Source organism: Rhinoderma darwinii, chromosome 3 (genome assembly GCF_050947455.1).
Source record: "Rhinoderma darwinii isolate aRhiDar2 chromosome 3, aRhiDar2.hap1, whole genome shotgun sequence".
NCBI classification, from domain to species: Eukaryota; Metazoa; Chordata; class Amphibia; order Anura; family Rhinodermatidae; genus Rhinoderma; species Rhinoderma darwinii.
This window is the reverse complement of record NC_134689.1, coordinates 20,692,868-20,704,349: the sequence shown is the minus strand read 5'-3', so window position 1 is coordinate 20,704,349 and position 11,482 is coordinate 20,692,868. Positions and strand designations below refer to the sequence as shown.

Sequence of the window (11,482 nt, the reverse complement as noted above, 5' to 3'; positions counted from 1 at the left end):
ATGTGGAGGCGTAATGGAGCCGTTTTTTTCAGGCGTAATTCGAGGCGTAAACGGCCCGAATTACGTCTGAAACCACTGCGTGTGAACATACTCTTAGGGTATGTGCACACACACTAATTACGTCCGTAATTGACGGACGTATTTCGGCCGCAAGTCCCGGACCGAACACAGTGCAGGGAGCCGGGCTCCTAGCATCATACTTATGTACGATGCTAGGAGTCCCTGCTACTCCGTGGAACTGCTGTCCCGTACTGAAAACATGATTACAGTACGGGACAGTTGTCCTGCAGAGAGGCAGGGACTCCTAGCATCGTACATAACTATGATGCTAGGAGACCGGCTCCCTGCACTGTGTTCGGTCCTGGACTTGCGGCCGAAATACGTCCGTCCATTACGGACGTAATTAGTGTGTGTGCACATACCCTTACTATGCATATCCTATCAATGGGACCTGATAGTTGCCAGATTACCAAATATTCTGGATCATGAGACAGTCAGTCATTGAAAAGTATAGAAATCTCATTTGCAAGGGTAGAAAATTTACAGGAAGACCGCCCAAGATGAAAAATTACCACAAAATATATTACTATAGGTTTGTTTTTAAACCGGGCGTTTCCTAATTCATAGTCGTAATAAATTCCTCATTATATTCCAGTTCTGTGCGGGAAATTAGTGCCAGATTATCAGATTCTTGATTATGAGATGCCAGATTTTGTGCTTGAGACAAGTGCCGGATTATCAGAATCTGTTGATTTATTAGATGCCGGATTAAACAAATTTAACTCTTTAAGGCTCCGTTAAAATCTGTGCTGCATCTGTCAAATGACTGGTACAAACGGCGCCTGACGGAACTCATTGACTTTAATGGGTTTTGTGGGGTTTCGGTCATATTTGTAGGACATGATAGTGCAGAGCTATTTTGTCTGGCAAAGGAGACTCCGATACAGATGTGAACACAGTATAATGTGATTGTTATAATATAGTCCTCCAAAAGATGTGTAGATCTCTGGAGGTTCCTGTAGTTCGGTAGATTTTATTCCACCATCGCCTCTCTGGTTCTTGTGACAATCTGACATTACACCTCATTGTATATGAGCGGTCCACAGTTGGCAGCTTGAGGCAAAATGATAACTGAGCGAGGAGGATGTCAACTATAAAGTACAAGTCTGAGGTAAAAAAGTGTGGAACCATCCCATGTGACGAGACGGATGCTGTCAGGAAGGAAGAGGATGGATCTCCACAGTAATATCTGTTATAGACACACCCTGTATATATAATCTGCTATAGACATGATTTGTATATATAATCTGTGGAAATATTTGTCTTTATTAGAAAGAGAAGACAAATGAGAAAAGACTGTATTCATCTATTTGAGTAATATATATATATTTTTAACACTATGGACCCCATGTATTTAGCAAAACAGAAAAATTGTCCTGGTTTCCCATAGCAACCAATCAGAGCTTTGCTTTCATTTAAACTGCTCTTGAAGAATGAAAGTGGCCTTGTGATTGGTTGCTGGACCTGTTTTAATTAAAGGAAGCCCTACTGAGTTAGCAATGAATTCTGGGATATTTAGGCTCTGAAGCTGGCAACAGGTGCCCTGTGGTGGGTCTAGAAATGAGGCCCATGTTGTTTTTAGGGTCCAATGTTCTGTGACTATTCATTTCTTAATATATTATTAGATATAGTATGAGCTTGGGTGCAAATGCTCTACCTAGACATATAGTTAAATGATACAATTATGGCTGCCTGCAGTCACCAGTAGGGGGAGCTTAGGAAATTACTACATACTGTGTTATTGAGTTTAAAGTGTATGTCAGATACAGCAAACTCCTAAGCTCCCTCTAGTGGTGGCTGCAGGCAAGCAAAATTTTATCATTTCTCTATCAATGCTGGGGATTTGGAACTATGTATCAGGAAAACAGCTATAAAGATAGAAGAAATTAATCAGCAGTGAATTTTGGATCTATTGATATTCTAAAAACTTAAATGGTGTTCAAGCGTAGACTTTCACTTTAAGGTCAGCAATAGATGGGCATATGTGCCACCAACACCAATGGTCAGTGAGACATTTGCATGAGCCACCATGTTTCATTCGACCACATGAGCTCTTTTCATCAGAAAATAGAAGGATCATAAGATTCACACAGAGATCCCGTATTTTGCCGCTTTTCTCTTTTGCTTTCCCCCTACGTGGACGCTCATCCATTGAGCGAAGAGAGAGAGAGCACATACACAGTCACTTCTCTATTGATGGTCGGCCCCAACCTTTCCTCTTGATCATGGGGGGGCCCAGTCTATTGATCCGCGCCCATCTGACTTTTTGACATGGAGTAGCAGGATTCTTCCTATATGTATGGGATTCGCATGAGCTCTTTGGACAAGCATGTCCGTCACATCAGGTTGTATACGCTCTGGGAAAATAATTTGCAGAGTATTCATCACATATCCATTGTGAAAGAGACCCTAGGGGCAAACACAGGGTTTTTAAAAGGGGTTTTGGGTTTAATTCGTGACCCTGGATGCCCCCCATTATGCAGACTGTCTAATTTTTCACAGAAATTCTGAGACCGCAGCGCCGGATGTTCATTGCGTGCATGTGTATTTGTAACTCAGCTTCTTACTTTACCGCCGTCATTGAGTTTAAAACAGGTCTGGCAGCTCTCCTGTCTGTTTTAGTAAATACTTTACCTCCCCTAACAATTCTGGAGCACAACTGTATTCCTCTTATTCCTCCGGGAAATGTTTAAATAAATTGACAATTAGGTGTTACCATTCCCCTTGTAAGTGGGCGTGTCCCCACACACTGACCCTGTTTAATCAGTTCTGATCGTAGAAGCTGTGCAGGGAGACATCCTATTGATAAGGGGAATAGTTACACCCAGTTATCTATTTATGCATACATTTCCAGGAGGAATAAGGGTATGTTCACACGCAGTGTTTTCAGGTGTATTTCGGGGCGTTTACGCCTCAAAGAACGCCTGAAAAAACGGAAGCTGAACGCCTAAAAAGAACTGCCCATTGAAATCAATGGGAAAAACAGCATGTAGTTCATACGCGGCGTCTTTTTACGCCTGTTTCAAAAAACGGAGCGTAAAAAGACGCTCCGTAAAAAGTAGTAGCATGTCACTTCTGGAGGCGTTTTTTGGAGCTGATTTTCCATTGAACACTATGAAAAACGCCTCAAAAAACACCTCAAACAACGCCTGAAAAGAAGCCTCAAAAGAAGTTTTCAGCTCCAAAAACGCCTGAAAATCAGAGGCTGTTTTCTCTGAAATCAGCTCCGTATTTTCAGCCGTTTTTTGTTAAGCGTGTGAACATACCTTCACAGAGGAACGGCACAATGCAGACTTCTAAGAAAAGATGCTCCAGAATTGTTATTTCATAGAAAATATAAGTATTAACTAAAACAAACATGTCAAGAGCTTTACGGGTTTTCTTGTGAATGCAAAGATAATATAAATGCTTCTTTTAACCGTATAGTTGCCAGCAACTGTTCAAAAAAAAACTCCACTCATGTCAACTACAATACATGAATGTGAGCTTGTCACTGAGGGGTCAGATTACAGCGCAGGGCTGCAGAGATTGTCAGGAGAAGGAAGCTGCCTGCACACATACAGGTCTATTCCACATACACATACAGGTCTATTCCACATACACATACAGGTCTATTCCACATACAGGTCTCTTCCGGATACACATACAGATCTTTTCTGGATACACATACAGGTCTCTTCCGGATACACATACAGGTCTCTTCTAGATACACATACATACAGGTGTCTTCTGGATACATATATACATACATACAGGTCTCTTCCGGATACACATACAGGTGTCTTCTGGATACACATATACATACAGATCTCTTCTGGATACACATATACATACAGGTGTCTTCTGGATACACATATAGATACAGGTCTCTTCTAGATTCACATACATACAGGTGTCTTCTGGATACACATACAGGTCTCTTCCGGATACACATATACATATGTCAGGTCCGTATTTCACACCGAATAACCACCTCTGTAAATTGAAAGCTGAAGGCATGCCTGGAGAGAAGTACACCACACAGAAATGTTTGGTACACAGCTTCCCTCTGTCAGCCAGGAGGAAGACTGAAAACTTTTTATTCAGAACAAAGAAACACAGAAAGAGACACATGCCTCCTCCCCAGAGATGTGGGAGTGCCCAAGCCCCCCCCCCACCGGTTTCTCAGCTGTAACTTCTCAGACTCACTCTTCTTGCATTCCAGGGGGCGGTGTCTTCCATAGGTGTGTCCGACATGAACAAAGAACTTGTTATATATATCAGTATATTACACAAAGAACTGAAATGTATATACATATGTGTGAGGATAATATTTTTCAAACAATATACATGGTAATGATCCCTGACAGTCCCCCCTAAAAATATTATTACTCTATCCCTGAGTCTTGCCTAGCAACCTACCACTGACCACTCGAACCAGGCGGGTAGGGGTTTTGGATTTCTTCACCAGCTTGAGACGAGCTACTCCTGATGAGTAACCCCCCTTTGTACCTGGACTTCCAAGGTGTCGGAGTGGTCCTAACTTTCCCTATTCTCCTCTGGATACAGGATGATTGTCTTGATATAATCTACAAACCGCTGCTGGTTGTAATATATATAATTAATCCGGTCTACATTTTTATTAACAGTAATAATTGTCGCACTGTCACTTACTGTCCTAATGGGACTTTACCCCTGCAGATATGACAGGTCATGGGCAGCACAGTGACCTTCACCTCACACCTTCACATAAAACTCCTCAGATTGTAATTTGCAGCACCGTGGCATATTTACACACATTATAATTATAAACCTCAGACATTATAAACAATAGGGCTTCAACTAATAACATAATGCTATCACCAATCTCATGCTATCACCCTCAGGTTTCGGGTCCCATCAGTTCATTGCCAGTCCTGTACATCATCGTCCCCTTCTTCTCCTGTCTTCTGCTCTTCACTGACTGTCACCCTCAGGGTAACCCACACAATTGTGGAGTCAGACTACGTTGGTGTCCAGTGGGGGAGTTATTATTACCCCCTCCTAGCCACTTACTTATCAAAACACTTGATCCTGCTGACGGATTCACTCAGGACTTTGGTCTTTACTTTGATCTTTGCTGATGTCATCAGGACTTGGTTTGGTCCTTCTCATCTGTCCGACACCGTCTCCTTTAGTTTACGTCACCGGGCTGTACATAGCACCTCATGCTGTGAGCCTGGGGTGAGATCCCACGTAGGCGGATTAGTGGAGTTGTATTGTGACTATCAAACCCTCCGCATCTGTAGTCTTCCTCTGGCAAGTTACTTGTCTGGGCGGCCGCTTAGAATTGTGACACTGCCGTCAGTTCATGATAAACGCGTTGTACTGGCTCAGGCTGCGCCTGCCGCATCTCAGTGATGGAGTTCATCGTGTTAAAAGTCTTTTAGTTCATATTTACTGGCACTTGCTGGGGACCCCCAACTCTTGTCAATTGTTAAAATAAATACTAATCTGGTTCGTTCTACCTGGGAAGGCCTCTCAAGGTCGGTTCTCTTTGTGGGAGGCAGGTATGATAAGGTTGGCACCGGTCTGTCAGGACTGTTCTGTAGGCAAATCAAACAACTCTAACAGAATTTAGCAGCATCAGCTGTAAAACCTGGGGCATACCAATTAGATCTTACCAAATCGATCCTTGCAGTCTTGGGGCATATGTGAGGTCCCTGTTCGGGCGCCATATGTCAGGTCCGTATTTCACACCGAATAACCACCTCTGTAAATTGAAAGCTGAAGGCATGCCTGGAGAGAAGTACACCACACAGAAATGTTTGGTACACAGCTTCCCTCTGTCAGCCAGGAGGAAGACTGAAAACTTTTTATTCAGAACAAAGAAACACAGAAGGAGACACATGCCTCCTCCCCAGAGATGTGGGAGTGCCCAAGCCCCCCCCCCCCACCGGTTTCTCAGCTGTAACTTCTCAGACTCACTCTTCTTGCATTCCAGGGGGCGGTGTCTTCCATAGGTGTGTCCGACATGAACAAAGAACTTGTTATATATATCAGTATATTACACAAAGAACTGAAATGTATATACATATGTGTGAGGATAATATTTTTCAAACAATATACATGGTAATGATCCCTGACACATACAGGTCTCTTCTGGATACACATACATATATACATACAGGTCTCTTCTGGATACACATATACATACAGGTCTCTTCTGGATACACATATACATACAGATCTCTTCTGGATACACATACAGGTCTCTTCTGGATACACATACAGGTCTCTTCTGGATACACATATACATACAGGTCTCTTCCGGATACACATACAGGTCTCTTCTGGATACACATACAGGTCTCTTCTGGATGCACATATACATACAGGTCTCTTCTGGATACACATACATACAGGTCTCTTCCGGATACACATACAGGTCTCTTCTGGGTACACATATACATACAGGTCTCTTCTGGATACACATATACATACAGGTCTCTTCTGGATACACATATACATACAGGTCTCTTCCGGATACACATACAGGTCTCTTCCGGATACACATATACATACAGGTCTCTTCCGGATACACATACAGGTCTCTTCTGGATACACATATACATACAGGTCTCTTCTGGATACACATATACATACAGGTCTCTTCCGGATACACATACAGGTCTCTTCTGGATACACATATACATACAGGTCTCTTCTGGATACACATATACATACAGGTCTCTTCTGGATACACATATACATACAGGTCTCTTCCGGATACACATTCAGGTCTCTTCTGGATACACATATACATACAGGTCTCTTCCGGATACACATAAAGGTCTCTTCTGGATACACATACAGGTCTCTTCTGGATGCACATATACATACAGGTCTCTTCCGGATACAATTACATACAGGTCTCTTCCGGATACACATATACATACAGGTCTCTTCCGGATACACATATACATACAGGTCTCTTCTGGATACACATATACATACAGGTCTCTTCCGGATACACATACAGGTCTCTTCTGGATACACATATACATACAGGTATCTTCTGGATACACATACAGGTCTCTTCTGGATACACATATACATACAGGTCTCTTCTGGATGCACATAAACATACAGGTCTCTTCTGGATGCACATAAACATACAGGTCTCTTCTGGATACACATACATACAGGTCTCTTCTGGATACACATATACATACAGGTCTCTTCTGGATGCACATATACATACAGGTCTCTTCTGGATGCACATATACATACAAGTCTCTTCTGGAGGAGAGCTATTTTGCTTGCTGAACAGATCTTGCAGTATTTGATTATCTCACACACCGTGCAGCACTGCTCAGTTTTTTCAGAAGCAAAAATCTTTGTTATAAAGTGCTTGTTTATTAGAAGTATCTGGAGAGCAGGGTGCAGCGCTTCTGAGAGGGAGAACCTCATAGCAGGTACTGCCCACCCCTTATGGAGCTAGGCTCATGACAAACTCACAATTAGAGACGGAGCCTTGTATAATTAATAGTTAAAGAATTTTCCAATATACTTTCTGTATTAATTCCTCACGGTTTTCAAGATCTCTGCTTCTTGTTATTCAGTAGGAACATTCATTGATTACTTCCAGTGGATACAATTCTGTATAGGTTTATGTTATGGACACACAGGTGCTGGGATCGTTACATGGTCATGTGATGGAATCGTTACATGGTCATGTGATGGACACACAGGTGCTGGGATCGTTACATGGTCATGTGATGGACACAGGTGCTGGGATCGTTACATGGTCATGTGATGGACACACAGGTGCTGGGATCGTTACATGGTCATGTGATGGACACACAGCTCTGATACACATAATATAACTGTAACGAGAACGCATCACAATTTGGTGCGGTTTTCGGACGGAATGTACTGCGGGTTCCAGGTCGGATATGCTGTGTGGCTTTTACGCAGCCTAACCGTCCTGTGGGAACCTGGCCTTAGGATCCATTCTAAAAAAATGCTTGCATATACCCGACAGTCTCTTGTATGACTGGAGACGCTGTCTCATGTCTTACAAAAACGCTACGAATCGTCCTCGTTTTGGCTGCACATCGGTTCTTCTTTGTTTCGTATAATGAAGATAAGCGTCTCCCGTGTCGGATGTTTCACCTGTGCAGCCGCTCGGCTTTTTCCTGTGGTTATCAAACCTTTCCCACACATTGTGCTCAGACTAATTGGAGAGGAGCGGGGGACATTACATGGCACTACGCATATGTAAATGAACAGGCTGATACATGATTAATGGATTTAATAATGTTCTGAGTGCCCCTTACATTTTAATCACTTGCAACATCCTTTTTAATATTCAATTACTTTATTAACTAATTAGGTCACTTGCGGACAAAGGGTGATCTGTATTCCGGCTGCAGAACAGCAACGAAGAAAAGGCCGTTAATCTGGTCTTGTCTCCTAATTAAGAAAGCAGAGAAACCGAAGAAAAGGCCACGGTGAGATTTAAGGTATTGGTTTGTGTGTGGTCAGCGGCGTAAGAAAAGAATCAAACCTGGCGGAGATATATCAGCCCCGGAGCCGACATTTATTACATAAAGGAACTATCCATTGTACAGGGATTCAGTCACTAAATGTAATCCAAAAAGATCGAATGGATATGTGGATGTAGCAGAGCTGAGTGTTTCTATTTTAATAGTCATACGAATGAATGGAGCGGCTTGTCGAGCCTGCGCACTGCTGCTCCATTCACTGTCTATGGGACTATCGGATATATTAGTACAGCGCTCGGCTATCTCTGGCAGTGCCATAGAGATTGAATGGAGCAACAGGGCGCATGCTCGACCTGACGCTCCATTCATTCGGATGAGCGACCTCTTAATATATTTAGCGCATTTTCCACCGATTTACATTAGTTTAAGACACGCCAGTCTTAATATATTTCCCCCAAATGTCTTGGCACAAAGTTTAAAGAGAAATTCCTTATATACACACTGCAAGCAAAACATACACAGTGTTATACCTAGTGCAGGGCCTGAGTGGGCGGAGCATGACACAGGGCTTCAAAGAACAAAAAAAAGAGAATCCCTGTGTCACGCTCCTCCCTCTCTGGCCCTGCATTAAGCATAGCACAATGTATGTTTTTGCTGGGAGCGTGTCTGAAAAGAATCGCTCTTTTTTTTGTAGGAAGACAAAGCGTTATGGTCACAAACTACATAAAAAAGGCATTCATGCTCAATTTGTTTTAGATCTCCACCACGGATGCCGAGCTTTAGGCTGGAGCAACATAGAACATTTTTGTAGCGCAACTATTAAATTTGAACGATCCGGCAACAGCTGCAGTCTACAAGAGTGAATTGATGGCGCTGAATCGCATAGGGAGGGCGGCAGGGACTGTAGGGCGGTGATGCTATGGAGCACGGAAAGGGTTAAGAATGCCCAGGAGCAGGATTGGTGCTTTTGGAAAAAGAGGAGGGGCTAGAAAGGGTGTAAGGCTGAGTGCAAGTGCTGAGTCTCCATCTTACCTTCTGCTGCAGTGAGAGGTTAGCCCGCCCGCCCGCCTGCCTGCCCCTATGGTTTAGTGGTTTGTGATGTTATAGCTGTTTCACAGAATGGTTTCTTCGGTTTTTCTTCTTTTTCTTGCAGATGTCACAGCTGGCGGAGAAATGGCTATGAAGGCGAGTTAAGACCCCTATGTGCCCGCCGCAGGCAATTGTGGTTGGCATATCGGGTCAATTAAAAAAATGAGACATTTAAGTTAAAGCCTTCTGGCCAATGATTTTGTTTTAAATAAAGCTGTGGCCATTCCCCAATTTTACCACAAACAAGTGTCATGGAGTTATTTACTTATAAATAAGCGTATGGGTAAAAGGGCAAGGTTTCGGTCTATCCCTACAGTCTGGAGTTGCATGTATCCTCTAGACTGCAACTGTAGTTCAATAGTCTGACCAGGACTACATGTAGACTTCTTGTGGCGCTACTGATTGATTTTAAAGGGAATGTGTCGCTAGAAATTATTATTATTTTTTTTTCAGTTAAACAATTAGTATTTGAGTGATTACACATTGTTTTAATTTTTTCACAAGTCAGGAAATATTATAAATTAGATTCTAATTTATAACATTTCCATGTGCTGGCCACTACAGGGAGTGGTTCCCAAAATGGCAGCATGGTCACTGTGGTAAAGCAACGTCATTGATTTATGCTGCAAATTTGGGGTGAACACACTCTCCTCTAGTTCCCTCACACAATCCCCCCTCCCTTCTTCTGGCTAGTACCAGGAGAAGGAGGGGTTTGAATGTCTTCAAACCTCCTACACTGTGTGCCGCCATTTTCTGAGCGACTGCACAGCGTAGGAGGATTAGAACATAATACGCACATCATACACGAACATAAATTACCTGCTCCTGCCGCCGCTGGTCTCCGCTCCTCTTCCTTGTGCCTTCGCTTCGTTGAACATATGGCCGGAAGCCGCGGCCAGAAGTAGTCATCTTACTGTCCGGCAGCGGCTTCCGGTCCACATGAAAATGGCGCCGCATTTCGCTCTACGAACGAGCTTCGTCTTGGTCTGTGTGAGAGCGTCGCATGCGCCGTTCGCACACAGACGGCGCACGCTTCTGCGAATGGAACGGCTCCAGTTCGCATTCTCTATGGGGCTGTATGTGCCGTATTCCATCTCTGTATGTGTCGTTAATCGACACATAGAGATGAAAAAAAAATTGGCAGCCCCCATAGAGAAGTAAAAGTATGAATACAGTAAAAAGTGACAACACAAATAAATAAAAATGTTGTTTACATTATATTAAAAGCAATATAATAAAAAAAAAAATCATGACACCTTCCCTTTAACTATTGAGCTACAGATGCAGTCCAAATGAATACATTGAGTTGCATGCAATGTTGTGGACTGCGGCTGTAACTCAACAGTTAAAATCAGTAGCTACAAATAGTCTCAGTGTAGCCCTGGCCTTAAAATGTGAAAGTCGTGCTACAAAAATTCTCCATGTAGCCCCAGCCTTAGGCCTCACACACACGACCGTGTTTGGCCTGTGATATCGGGACCGTATGACGGGCGCATTTCCCGGACCGAACACAGTTCAGGGAGTCGGAGTTCCTGGCATCATAGGTTATGGATGATGTAAGGAGTCCCTGTCTGCTCGCGGGAATACTGTCCAGTACTTAAACCAGTAAGGGACAGTATTTCCATGGGGAGGAAGGGACTCCTAGCATCATAGATAACGGATGCTAGTAACTCCGGCTCCCTGAACGGTGTTCGGTCCGGGAAACGTGGCCAACATCACAGACCAAACACGGATGTGTACATGAGGCCCTAAAGGGGGCTGACTTTAGAAAAACAGGCATACATTTTCTAGAAATGTCGCCACTCTTGTCCATGGCCTGTGTCTGGTATTGCATCTCAAGTGAATGTCACTAAGGCTGCAATACC

General features: G+C 43.3%; 1 long non-coding RNA gene across 1 annotated transcript; it reads left to right on the top strand.

Annotated features, from left to right (window-relative positions):
• The first annotated feature begins 8,368 nt into the window (after nt 1–8,368).
• Nucleotides 8,369–9,848, top strand: LOC142750897 (uncharacterized). Its single transcript, XR_012882627.1, has 2 exons — nt 8,369–8,546; nt 9,682–9,848. It is a non-coding gene; the product is annotated as an uncharacterized LOC142750897 (long non-coding RNA).
• The last annotated feature ends 1,634 nt before the right edge of the window (nt 9,849–11,482 follow it).